General features: G+C 32.4%; 1 protein-coding gene across 6 annotated transcripts in view; it reads right to left on the bottom strand.

The window, feature by feature from the left end:
• LOC146535427 (uncharacterized) overlaps nucleotides 1-13,023 on the bottom strand; it is a 63,622-nt gene that overhangs the window by 12,170 nt on the left and 38,429 nt on the right. For 4 of the 6 annotated variants that reach the window (XM_085192217.1, XM_085192218.1, XM_085192219.1 and 1 more), the window contains one exon: nucleotides 7,745-7,808. The exons of the other annotated variants lie outside the window; for them this stretch is intronic. The gene's annotated coding sequence lies outside the window, so the exon portion shown is untranslated. The remainder of the gene's footprint in view (nucleotides 1-7,744; nucleotides 7,809-13,023) is intronic. 6 annotated transcript variants of the gene reach the window in all.

Raw genomic sequence — 13,023 nt, 5'->3', positions numbered from 1 at the left:
AGCGGGCACGGCGGGCCCATGGCGAGTGGCGAGCTGTTTCGCAGCAAGGATTTTTTTGATATTGTAACAACTTCTAAAGTAGTTATTAAAATGAAAAACAGTAAAAACAGTTTTGGTCTACATTAAATGGCCAACGGAACTAATGTACTTATTTATATGCTGAGAGTAAGGGATAAGTGAAACTTGAGTAACATACAGCTGATGTGTCAACGGCGGGATGTGTCAACAATTAAATGCGTTTTTCTGTAAAACTATTCGCAATTTCGAAATATTGTAAAAAGCAAATTGTATCTTCGTTTAACGTAGAAAATTTATAAAGTATTTTAAAGGATAAGGATTAATACCATTATGGAAAAATATCCCTCACAATAAAAAATATATTGAAATTATTATTTTTAGACAGAAAAATGATCACTACACGTTATTCTTAAAAGATACGAATATGCTCTCGCGGACTTTTTTGTAGATCTTATTAAGAGGAACAATACTCCAGTACATTTTTTTCATGTAGTACATACCATTATAGCAGCGCATGCGCGAAAGTGTCTCAACGGGTAGGACTTTATATACATTTATCGTATTTATGTTAATTTACATAAGAATGTACAAATAATAAACTATATATAAACCTTCTACGAAAAACACCCGACTTAATGGTGAAGACCGCATCAAAATCCGTTGGGTGGTTTAGAAGAAGAAGAGTTAGAAACAACAGATAGACACGAAAAGCGACTTTGTTTTATAAGATATAGGATAATTAATTTCAAGACTAGTTGTAGGTCGAAGGAACAAGACAGAGACAAGTGATGCTAGGTCTTCATAAAAAATGAAACAAAATTTTCTATTCCTACTGTATGATCAAGGTATTTTTTTTACTTTCACGTTGTATCTATGGCAGGTTAGACTTTCTGTGCGAATTTGAAACGAGACATAGCCGGTGGATTGGTGGAACTGAACGCCGCGTTTCGAGAGCAAGGAAATGAAAATAATTCATTCAATAGTCAGATTTGGCCGAGTTTCAGTATATTAAAAATCAAAATGTCGTACTGTTTATATCGGTTTTTGCTAATATTTATTAATAATTAGCAATTTATTGATTATCTCTGTAACTCCCTTCTTCAGTTCTAAGAGAAAAATAAGCTTATACATTATTTTATGATTATCGAGATTTAGAGCAAGACCATAAAATCATGCGGATCAGACATGTGTATGATGGTAGAGTGCTTGTTGCGCAAGAATTAACAAGAAGACGTTCTATTTCTACTGTGGTCGAATTCACATATGGGTTTGAGGTTTGATATGCCAGCGTTGAATTTGCCCAAAGAACAAGCGTCCTTAGAGAAGATCAATATTATTTATAGTATTTTTGTATTTTCAACTATTTAACTCTTACCTATTAATATTTACAAGAAATAAAAATAATATTTTACGCTAAGACAAATAAATAAAAACAGAACACATAAAATTCAAAACATATCTACATCTAAATAGCTTAACTCGAAAATGTCTAAACTGCACTCGACAATGTCTAATTTAAATAGAAGTCCAAGTTCCATTAAAATTGCTTTAAAGCTAAAGTAAAAACATCTAAAATCCAAATATAAAACCCCTTACAAAGTAAATTTGGACTGTCTATTAAAAGTTTACCTAAGCTCGCATTTACAAAACTGCTAACGATTTGGACAAAGATGTCGGAAACTCGGAACTCTTTCTTTTTGTTGCCAACTATTTTTGCAGTTGCCGTTGGTGCATAGAGAATGAGCCTCAGTTAGGATAACAAAGGCATTGTTAATTATTCTGACGGAAAGTTTCGTTGCAGTCTTCTCATTAACGTGTATCTTAGCATATACGACGGCTAAGGCTACTATGCCTATACTAAATTTTTTTGCTTCACGCTGCTTCACTAAGTAAAGCTTTACTGTATTTAGGCCTATTTTCTTTTATATATTATTAATACGGCATCTCAAGATCGATCTCAGAGTTGAGAGCGGGCCTACGGGCCTTAATATAAAAAATATAAGGTCATGAGCGGCACAGTGTTTGTCTGTTCTTTGTTTTTCTTGTTCATAACCCTTCTCTGGTAGAAGCGCGGTGCGAAGTTCCGTCATTCAGCGCGCGATATCTCTAAAATCGATCAGAAAGAGGGTAACAGAATGTCTTTCTTGGTTCCTTCTGCCTACCCTGCTGTGCGAGAAAAAGTTTGAAGCTGCTACAAGGATTAACGAATTAGTAAAAAAATGTAAAATCTAACATTAAATATGATACTAGTAATATATAATACTAGTAAATAAAAATAATTGCAATCGCAATGTCTATAATAATTTTGCTTTAGCATTTTTTTAATGCGTATTTGGTACAAAGTTTTACCCTCCAGATAGGATCATTTATGTTTTCTAAGAAAAAAGCTTAAAGAAGATACTGTGAATTGATAGTTGATACTTCAAGACAATCAATTCTTCCAGAATATAAAAAAATCTCTGCAAAATATATGGATGGCCATTTATATAATGATTTAACGAAACACTTTAACCTAACGCAATTTGTAACAGTTTTCGTAACTAAGGGATACACAGAAACTTGCTAAACCGAACATAGGCAATAAAAAAGTTTCCCTTCACGCTGATATAAAATACTACGAAAATTGTGTCCAATTTCCCAAAAGTAAATAAATTTTCAAACAACTTTAGAGAAATAACAAAAAGGTGAAAACTTTCACGAAACTTAATACATTTTCTTGGAAGGTTTATAGCCATAGCAGATTGTCTAAATAAAAAAAAAATGGCGTGTTTCAACACCATTCATAACACTGAAATAATTTCGTTTTCATTTATAACTGTAGTAATTAATTTGGTTTTATGATTACGAAGTCTCTTCATACGAGAGAACAACACGACATGAAGTTTTTCCTGCACAAGTATCTATAGAACGGTAGATAGGAGAAACATAGTGTCAAGACACTCTGTGTCGGCGGGAAGTGGAGACACGTTCCACCTGAATCTTAGTCAATGCGTGTTGAGCCGCTAAACTATCTCTGGCCAGTGCGTGGAAATAAAAATATGTGATTAATTTCCCCGCGTGGGGATCAAACTCCTCACAACCGTCGTGTTTATGGTCATACACTACCTCTCTGGGCCAAGACGACGATGTAGTCAGGTTAAAATTTCTCCATATTACAATTAAAGCCTTAACAGGTTTAAAGGTCACATCAGACAATTTCCAGGGAATTTCATCAAGACAGGAATACTGTGTAAGTAATAAATCTTCCAATCTAATTTAGGAACATTTCAAGTCGGCTAAGACTCGGCTCGAGACGAACAAACGAGTATCACTGTAATTTAACATGTCAGTGTTAATTCACGTAAAACCTTCCTTGAAATATTCTGGGCGTATGAAGCGTGCAAATGTGGGTAGTTGGAAGAGAAGTTTCGCCATGCTTGCGAGGTAGCTTCATTTTATTATCTCTAAGAGGTGAGGTGAATATTACACATTTAAGATCTAAATATCACTGAAGTATGTCACTGTTATACAAAACGAGTGGCGACTAATGCTCCTGGTATGAAACTAATCTTGTTAGTGAAGGCTGAACGTAATAAACTTGAACTTTTCCTACGTTTCACGGCTCTGCGCTAGCGTAAATGTTTATTTTCTTTCTAAAACACCTAATTCAATTAAATATACTTAGATCTGCTGACTAATGTATTCTACAACATAAAGTAAATATGTTTTCTTAGTTTCTGTACCTATTATAATATATCCAAAGAAACTAGCGACGGTTCTGGGTTCGATACCATTCAGAAGTGAATTATTTATATTTAATAAGAATTAATTTCCTCGCTATGGTAATAACAAAAAGCTCGGCGTTGAGTTACGCCACTCAACACGCGATAACCCAAAAATGGAATTCGTTAATTCAAGCCTATAGCAACTGCACTCAAATATTTTAGAATGCTCATTTTGAAGATAAGACGCAAGCAAGCAAGAAATACATCAGGGCAACGTTCCTAATGCCTCGAGACGTTAAACACTCATTTGCCAACACCAGTTGCTCGTGAATTCCGGCTCCATCGACGTTAATTTGGGAGTAAACTGCGGAAAATTACCGATTTACACGGCTCTCGATGGGCTCCATGGAATTACGCTCCAGAGTTAAATAATCCGTAATAATTCTTTGAGTAAACGCTTCGCGCTATAAACAATGCGGAGAGTAGACAGCTTTATTTTTGTATACATTAGATCTTTATGTATTGTATGCATGCGAAGTACGTAGAGAGTAAAAAAAATATATAAGAGAAAATTTTACGTAATCATTATTAGAATAATCAATCACATTTGAGTGATGATTACTTAGCTTTAGTTTAAGAGTAACTAGTAGTAGTAAATAATTTGAACTATTAAAAATAAATATGAAAATTATAAATAACAATATTAAAAACAGAATAATGAGAAAGACGGACTAAATATGTGTATATAGTATAGTAATAATAGATCTAAATAAAAAATAACCACCACCACGTTAAGTAACAATTATATCCTATAGTACCTAAATAATAATACTTATTTAATGATTCTTATAGCAAGAGCCACGCTCTTACATCAAAGTTTGGAAACATCCGCAGCTAATGAGAAATAAGATGAATTACTTTCTTCGTCCATCTATTAATTGCCATATACGGTAATGATAAATATCACAATAAGCTTTTTGCTCTCGCCTTAGGTATTAAAATTGCATGCATAGATATAAATCTAAAAAACTATTAATTTTTTGGGTGCGCGTGATCCGCTTCGATCCACATGAGCATACTTTGGAATAGGGCTGTGAAATGGGCTAGTCACAAGTTCTCTATTGAATTGTTATACATATATATATACTTATATACCTTATTACCAACATACATCATACGCCCGAATAATCCCATAATATAGTAAAGTAAATTTTAATTGTATTGTACTTTTAGAGTCAAGCTGACAACTTAAAGGAATGATAGGGTTAAGGAGATGCATAAATATACAAACTATATCTAGATTATATATATACATATATAGGCATATAAGTCTAGTTTAAAATCATGTCAAACATATTTGAATGCATTAATATTAAAAAAAAATGTATTACATAACATAAGTTACGGGCCATAAATCTGTAGCGTAAGAATAATGAAATGAGAGAAACTTTTATACAGCTTCTGAGGACCATCAGAAAATATTTTTGAGGAACGTTTCGCCAACCCTGATTTCATGATTCAGCCGTTCCGTATCGTTTGTACTAAACCTTACTGTTTTCTAAATGTATCGTTAAGACGGAAAGTGAACGTTTTTATATTGTTATTTTCATTCGCTTTCACTGATTGATGGTAATCTGTATGCATATAAACAAAATTGAATCGTTTCATAACATGCGCGCAATATACGTCGCGCAGTAAAAGCATACGTGAAAAATTATTTCTTCATAAAGGAGTTTAAAAAGATAAACTAAACATTGAAAAAGACTAAACGTAAAATGTACATAGAAATTTTAATTAACTTCCAATACAAAATACAAATATGTAGGAATCAAAACTTCTATATTCCTGAAATATAAGAAATAGATGAAGACTGTGAAGTATGCATCTCTGAAACCGGGAATTGAACAATAGAGCATTGTTCGGGGCGGTAGGCCTCTCCTTGACAAGTTATCAAGCAAGGCGTATCATACATTCGACCTATTATATTCTATTGTGAATTTAACGAACAATACAACGAAATAAATATATGAAAACTAAGGCAATTTTGAGTAATATTATCTATACAACACATACATAGATACGTTACATACATTATAATCTACATATTTCTCTAAAAGTAGAATTTGAAAAGTAATCGTTTCCTTTTTAAAGGAGGAACTACTAGCAATTATTTAAGTGCATGCACAAACAAAAAGAAAGCATTATTGTTAAATATAAAAACGTTGTTAAATAAACAATAAAAAAATAAAACCGCCAAATATCTCTAATTAAAATTATATAGACCAAAAATAAAAGAACTGTTCAATTTAGCGGTACATTTATTACTTTACATTCTCTTTATTTGTCTTTTTATTTTTTCACAAAATCGTATTGAATATATTGCAGATTCAAGTTTTATACAACGACTGGGATTTGCCTTCAAAAGGCTTTCTATTGAGAAGACCGATTAGAAACATCAAAGGAAGATGTGGCGGTCGGGTCTCAAAGGATTATCGTACTGTATTGACAATATGTTTGGGCTGAGACAGCTTTATTGGCTGTATAACGTATCCAACAGATAATAAATATATCAATATTTGGTGCTTGTATTAGAGTTCCGTCCATTGAAAGAAAAAACTAAACCCTTATAGAATTACTTTTTTGTTCGTCTGTCAAGACCGTTTATCTCAAGATCACATGAAAGTGTGATGCTCAAATTAATATGAACTATTCAAGTGTACGATCCCTTGGAGCACAGAACAAAAATCAAGCTTCTAAGTAGTTTTTGCTGCATTATATATGAAATGCGCCTCGTAATCAAAATCTATAGGGTACTTTCGTGGATTTGCAGTTATGATCATCATCGACTCCAAAAATAAAAAACTTCAAATCTATTAGTAATTTTAGAAGTCGATGAAAAGAGTAGTGAATCGTTTTTTGTTTGTATGTTTGTTCAGTATTTTAGTTTTAATAATTAAACTTAACAACATATCATAGAGCTTTAATAGAGAAAAGTTTTTAAAAAGTGTGATTGGTAGATTTAAGAATTCATAATGAAATTTTGATACGAAGTCGTATCTTTAAACACAACGCTCAGCCCGAGTTAGTTTAAATAGAGGACGGGTCGTGTAATTAATGTGGGTGAAAGCAATCTCCGGGAAACAACGTGACCTCACCTACAGAACGACTATGTATTTAAATACTAGGGATATTTGTACCAGGATTCATTATTACTTACTGTTATCGGCTCTCACAAAGCTTACAAAATTAATTTGTAGAAAATGTTCATTTATCTTCTTAGCTTTACGTTTTAGCAGGATAGGCAGAAATAACTAGCAGAGGATTCACACTTTAGTGCCGTACACGAATCGTTCTCGGTTCGATTTCATATTCTTGTATGAGAAATATTCATAGAATCTGATATAAGGTATTTTTGAATAGACTGCGACAAATCGAACAAAGAACGAATCCTGACTTCTTCCCTTAGAGTTAAGACACTCTATTCTCCGTTTTCTGCGAGAATTCGTGACGCTTCATGTAGAGTAGTGAAGCTTGACGCCACGCTTCTTTTACCAGAACTGGGAAATTACAGTTATTAATTCCCGTGAGTAGTCGAACCCACAACTATGCTCTTTATTGCCAGATTTATTGTCAGATACCCTCATGTCCCATTGCATTGGTACAATAATTTAAATAGAAATCCACTTTCTATTACTCGCGTTAGAAAAAAATAACTTAAATATAAAACAATGTAACGTTACACAAGTATTTATAATGACTTTCTTTTCTGTTTATTTAAGTAGATTAATTTAACATTCGATTACTTTATTTAAAGTCATTATTATTGAAAAATTATATTATATTTAGTGTATTAAGATGAAATCTTTTAGGGAGATTAATAGTTTCGTTTCGCCATATATTATTAAAATTAACATTTAATTTATATAGCCTACGTACATGTGTCGTTTTAACCGCCTAATATATATTGATTTTATAGTTAATGAGTAATAAGCTTTATAAAGGTTTTTAGCAAACACACAAACCGATTACGTCGTCCGGTGATTCACTGCCGACTCATATAAGTGTAGACGTTCTATATCACCACACCTGTAATGAAAAAAAAAATATGACATATTTTATTAATTACTATACTCTTATAATGCTCATAATTATTTTTAATGATCATTTTTGATAAAAAAATTACTCGGATATATACAAATTTAAATAAGATAATCGTAAAATTAAAATACGTAATAGGAATAAGTAATAGGAATTTTAATATAATAGTAATTAAATCAGCTTCACGCTGTATCCCGCACACAGCAGGGTAAGCAAGGGAACCTCGTGTTAAGATACTCTGTTCCCCACTTTCCGCCAAATTCTGTAGGCATTGCGTGTTGAGTGGCAGAATTCAACGCCGCGCTTTCCCTCGACACTAGAGCGAAATAAATTTAAATAAATATTTCCTTTCCTCGAGTGGGGATCGAACCTGCAACCAGTCGATTTTGCAGCACATTTTGTGCCTCTGTGCTACGACTGAATTCTGCATCTAGCATGAAGCTAATGTAAAAGATTAAAGAAATGTGTTCTATAATTACTACTTTGTATGTATTTATGCAAAAAAAAACGACGTTAACTGCTATTGATTGAGCAGTGATGATGGCATTGCTAGCAAATTACCTTATTTGTTAAAAGCTTTTATATATTGCATATAGTTAAAATAAAATCTGCCAGTATGTTTAATTTAAAATTTCGTAGTTTTGGATATGAAATTCGACAGCCAATATAAATATGTTCCAATACAAAAAAAAAAACCATTTTATATTCTGAATAATAAACTAATATTAGTACTTGGTACAATTTTTGTACTTACTCGTAGATACAAAAATATCTTATAATATACGAAACGAATTGAAAATAGCTTAAAATACATTAAGAAATAAGGAATCGGAGTGACTTGGAAAACTATAAATGTATGTTTATCGTCAATTATAAAGACATGTGGACATGAAGAACATAAATTGGCCTAATCAATTTACGATATTTTTATGGCAAATTTTATTTATTGACTTATTAGTAACTAATTGATCCCGTCGTGGCGCAGCGGCACAAGTGTGTGACTGTAATGCGACGGTTAGGGGTTCGATCCCCACTCGCAATGCCTCCAGAGTTCGGCAGAAAGTAGAGAACGGAGTGTCTTAACACTAGGTCCCCTCTGCCTCCCCTGCTGTGTGCGGGATACAGCGTGAAGCTTATTTTTTTTAGTAAATAAGTATCGTTAAGTAAATAGGTACAGTTATATTGTTCTCAATATATATATTTTTCAAAGAATAATATAACATGTTATTTACTTGCCACCTTCCACTTAAATCATTACAAAGTAATTTAGTTAGTCAATGGCTTGTGTAATCTACTTTTTGTACCAAATTATAGTTTTTCAGCGTTTCTCGCTCTACCCTTCATTAGCTATCCAGGACGACCTTGTGTCTAGTTTAGAAAGGAACCATTAAGCGCACTACCTGAGGACCTAGCATAAGTTTATTTCCATTGACGTTAAATAAGAATTTACGCTTCTGTACAAAGATAGACTTTTTAAAATATTTGTAAACAAAATTTTATCGTTTTCAAAATTTGTAGCCCTATATAAATTCAAACGCTAAAATCACGTGATTTAATGAACCAACAAATAATACAAAAACACCTAAAGTCGTTGAAAAAAGTAACAAAATATTTTTTCTCACATTTTATTGCACAATTAGTTAATCGTTGTGAAATCTTTTAATAGGGTAAATATACTTAAAGTTGAAAATTACCTTCTATATCAGTTACCTATATTAGTTTGACTATTGACTTTCCATTCCCTTTATAATATACCTAGGTATATAAAATTTTTTCCTGCAGCTTTGCCCTCGTGATCAAACGGAAATAACTAATTATTGGATCTGGTAACTGATACATACCTTGATGTAAATATAGTCTATAGATTTACTTGAATACAACAAAAAAAAAAGGTTTTCATTTTACATAAATATTTTCACAAACAAACTTTGGCTATATAATGTTAGTACCAAATATATATTCCTATTTTGGATATATATACACTAACTGCACTGCAATAGTGCGGTTCTATTAAAGAACATAACAAAACAAATATTCAACTGTTACATACAAATCTAATATTAACATAGTTAACCTCACAAAGACTTAATGGCAATAACCTTCGAAATATGTAATGATTCCGCAACTAGATAGACACTTGTTCAAATGGGACAAGATGTATATTTTTATTTTAACCAATTATTACGTCCATAATAACTAATGAGAGGCCGTCTTGGCATAGGGTCAAGACGATTGTAAACGCAACGGTTGTGGATTCAATTCGTACTAGGTGGAATGCAATATTTTATAATTTGTTCTAGTTAAATAAAGTGTTTCTTATTACAGATTCTAAGTTCAAGTATCTACTTAATACGAAAATTTTTAAAAAAAATTGACACTGGACGTAGCTTGTTCGGTATGTTGATAGATTAACGTGCCAATTTACTCGTACTCTATTCTCTACTATCAGGACGATATTCTCATTCTCAAAAAATAAATTAATAAACAAACGTTATATGAAAAAAAATATGTACTCAAATTGGAATATGGGGTTGTCTTTATCACACAGCTTGTTAGCTTCACTTCACTGATCATGGGTTAAGATCGTGAGAAAAAATATACTTAATCAGTACTATACTAGATCAGTATAGTCTTTCCCCATCACCGAACATACCCTAATGTAGCCTATATCTTAAACTTGAGAACAGAAAACACGAACAGGCTGAACCTAGCTCCTATTATGTTCAATTTATATTAATTTTTATTTCATTAAGCAAAACGATATAAATTACAATAATTACTAAAGACTCAAAAAGAAAAAGTAAAACATGCCGTTTTATTTTACTCAGTTCTCCTTAAAACGTTCATAATTTTCTTCGCTCTCAACGCTTAATATCCGGCACTTCGGTTCAAATTAAAAGCCTGTCTTGCATCCGGCCGATAAGAGACTCACTCCAGTCACCCGGAACCTTAGCGATTGAAGTACAAAAGTAATATAAGTATTTATATAGATTTTAAATTGAAACTATTCAGGATATATATATTATATCTATTTATTACAAGCATTTTATAAAAATAAAAATAATAAATTTAATGAAAATTATATATATGATATAAATAATTCTAAATAAATATTTTTTTTTCAATCAATTGTATTTTTTTCAATTGATTTTTAGAAGCCAGTAGCCAGCAAGTTATGGTAGAACTGAATTTATAGCAAATTCATTGTAAACGATTTGGCAATATAAACCAAATTGGGTAATATATGTAAAAAAACCAAGTGCGAGTCGAATTCGCGCACAGTCGTCCGTACGATAATCTATAAAAACGAGCAAAGAATCATGTTTGTTGTATGGAATGGAAACCCCCTTATATATTTATTTTAATTTAGTTTTTAGTATTTGTTGTTATAAAAGGGCAACAGAAATACTTCATTTGTGAAAATTTTAAGTATCTATCTCAGTTCTGCCTTGTAAGAAATGGGCAGATAGACACACAGACAGCGGAGGCTTAATAATAGAGTCCGTTTTACAATTTTGGTACGAAACCCTAATAACAATTTGTTCTTCACGTTACAAGTAAAATAAAGTGAGTCACGGTGAGTTAACACGCACGACTACACCATAAGGAAGATGAGGTAAAACACTACGATTATGTCCATGAATCATTGGAGTTTACTGTTTAACCTCACTTTAAAATATGTTTTATTTCAAAAGCTAAAGTTATTCTTCGCTCATATTAATATTAATAAATTGTTTGTCTACTTTAATGTAATTAATATTTTTTTGTATTTTAATTAAGAGTGGTAGAGAAAGTTTGAACGTAACGAGATTCGAACTCGTACCTCTTGGAAGCATCCTAGCGCTCTGTAAGGCTTAGTGATCACAGCGTTTGGATAATTTCCATCGAGGCGGGTTCAAATCCAGTTCGTTCAATTTTTTATAAATTTTCAAAGAGTAGGCTTTTCCAAGTGTGAAAAAAATACTATATTAATAATGTCAAAAATACATCTATTTCGATATTCGATAAGTTTGTATTGAATCTACAATCATCGCATTAATTCAGACACCATATACATATACCTACATAAAAAAAAACAAATATGCCATAGAGGCATCATATTGTTAAACATATTTCCGAATGTAAAACTTTCAGCTGGTAACACAATACACTACAGAGGTCTTGTGAGGTCGTTTAATCGGAGTGTAACTGATATGCAGCAGTACGACTACATTGTACACCATTGCAACATCGCATGACGGCAGTACAATACATACCTCCTAAGCACACCAAGTTTAAAATTTCATCAAATATATAAAAAAATATACAAAAATAATCCTTATTCCCCATAAAAATAGAGGTGGATCGCATTTGGTCGGTTTTGGCGAAGGCTACTGTCATTAGGGAGTGTGCATGACAGATTAAGGCCGAGTATTGTGTGTCGTGTGCGGGAGTTGAAATTAGATGGTTTCAGTCATTTTGTCGTCAGCTTCCGGCCTATCAAGTTTTGGAAACATGCATGTATTAGTTAGTTAGTGAGGTCGGCGTGGCGCAGTGGCACAAGGGTGTGACTATAATGTGAGGGTTGTGGGTTCGATCCCCACTAGAGGAAGTGAAATATTTGTTTACGTTTATATTTCCATTTCTTCGTACTGGTGTCGAGGTAAAGCGCGGCGTTGAGTTATGCCACTTAACACGCAATGCCTCCAGAATTTGGCAAAAAGAGGTTCTCTCTGTCTACCCGGCTTGTGTGCAGGATACAGCGGGAAGCTGATTTTTTTTACTTACTATTTAATAACTTAGTATAACTTCATTTTGTAAAAAAATATCTCACGTATCTCTTACTTATCGCGGTGTAGGCACAGTGTATTACTGATATCAGCAATATAGTAGGATTTAGGAGCTACTTGTTATGTAGGGAATTGGAACCCACATTCATTGTTAACAGGCAAATATATTAACTGCTACATTTTAAACTTGTATCCATTCATTTACATTTAAGATCACCTTCAATATGAGATAAGCCTTCGATAGATAAATAAGGCCACCTTCGACAGGTGTCACAATATTTAAAAATAATCATACGAAAAAGAAGCAACCTGTGTAACTAATTTTTGATCATTTTTAAATTTTCAATGCTGTCACATTTGAAATAAATTATAATCTATAATTTATTTTAAGTAACCGGTTACAAGAAACCTACAATATATAAAAAAGAAGAATT

The sequence above is a fragment of the Heliconius melpomene genome, chromosome 10, assembly GCF_056956725.1.
Source record: "Heliconius melpomene rosina isolate 202511_hmr_F chromosome 10, ASM5695672v1, whole genome shotgun sequence".
In the NCBI taxonomy this organism is placed as follows: domain Eukaryota; kingdom Metazoa; phylum Arthropoda; class Insecta; order Lepidoptera; family Nymphalidae; genus Heliconius; species Heliconius melpomene.
Note: the sequence above shows the minus strand (reverse complement) of the source record. Positions and strands in the feature narration are given on the sequence as shown.